We start from the raw sequence: 1,422 nt of genomic DNA, 5'->3' as shown, positions 1-1,422 counted from the left end.
GGTTAGCGTACGGAATAGTTTCTAACCGTCGCTGATGTGGTGACTCTTGCGTGTTAGAAAGCTGCTACGAGATCAAAGATAACAATATTGACAATTTAAACGTGGCCATAGCCTCACAGACAAAGAAAAACTACGCGAAGCCATCATTAGCGTAAAGAAGAATATGCGTGAAGTGTTCAAGGAATACGAAAACAAACCAACGTGACTGAAAAGCTTAAGAAGTTTTGGTCTTATTTGAAATCAGTGAACGTATCGCGGCCATGTGTCTGGCCATAATGGCATTATGCAGAGGGTGACACAGGAATTGCCGTAAAAGTAAATGCCTCTTTTTCAAAAATGTTTCGCGGAAGAAGGTCGCAATATAGTACCTTTGTTAAGTTGCGCACAAACGACGAAATGACAGATATTGAAATTAGCGACTAAGGAACTGAAAATCAATTGAAATCGCTCATACAGGAGAGGCCGCTGGATCTGATATGATACAAGTTTGGCTCTACATGGAGCGTCCGTGAGGACTTGTCCCTCTTCGCATAGCAGTGTACAGTAGGTCCCTAGAGCTGCGAAACTTTCGTAATAATCGGAAAAAAGAGCCGAACGTTTCAGTGCCCTAGAAGGATCGCCGAACAGTCGCCCAAAACTGTAGACCTGTATCTCTGACGTCGGTCTGTTGTACAATTTGGACCGCAAAAAAGGCTGTTCAGAAAGAAGGAACAGATTTAAAACATTTATTGCTTGCAAACTACAAGAGATACAGACACAATTCCAACGTTTCTGGAAAGAGAAAAGTTCAAATTTTTATGCAGTCAGTGGGAGCACCATGCGTTACACGACAAAAATCAAAACGATGGCTCATTTACTGCCACACACGAAGCTTCAACAACGCGATGTCGCAGACTTTCAAGAATGTTACGCAGTGGGTGGGTAGGGAGGAGGGAGAGGGGGGAGGGGGACGCGGTCTTTTACGTAACCCCACGGATAAAAGTCACAAGGTGTGAGGTCTGGATACCTGGGAGGCTACTTTTCCAGTCCAACGTCCTGAAATGGTGTCACTCAGGTAACGTTTGACGTGCTTAGAGAAATTCTCCCAGGTCTCCAGACCTCAGACCTTGTGACAGTTATCTGTGAGGTTACGTAAAACACCACGTTTTATCCCCCCCCCCCCCCAACATACCTGACACTCTTGAGAGTCTGCGACATCGCTTTGTTGAAGTCATGAATTTGGTAACGAGAGACCAGCTGCTTCGTGTATGGCAGCAAATGAGCCACCGTTTTGATATTTCTCATATAACGCTTGGTGCTCACATTGAAGGCATAAAAATTTGACTTTTTCTCTTTCTAGAAATGTTGGAATTGTTTTTCTATCTTTCGTATTTTTGGAAAGCAATAAATGTTCGAAATCTGATCCTTCATATTGAATAGTCC

The sequence above is a fragment of the Schistocerca cancellata genome, chromosome 5 (genome assembly GCF_023864275.1).
Source record: "Schistocerca cancellata isolate TAMUIC-IGC-003103 chromosome 5, iqSchCanc2.1, whole genome shotgun sequence".
Classification (NCBI taxonomy): domain Eukaryota; kingdom Metazoa; phylum Arthropoda; class Insecta; order Orthoptera; family Acrididae; genus Schistocerca; species Schistocerca cancellata.
This window is presented reverse-complemented; position numbering follows the sequence as displayed.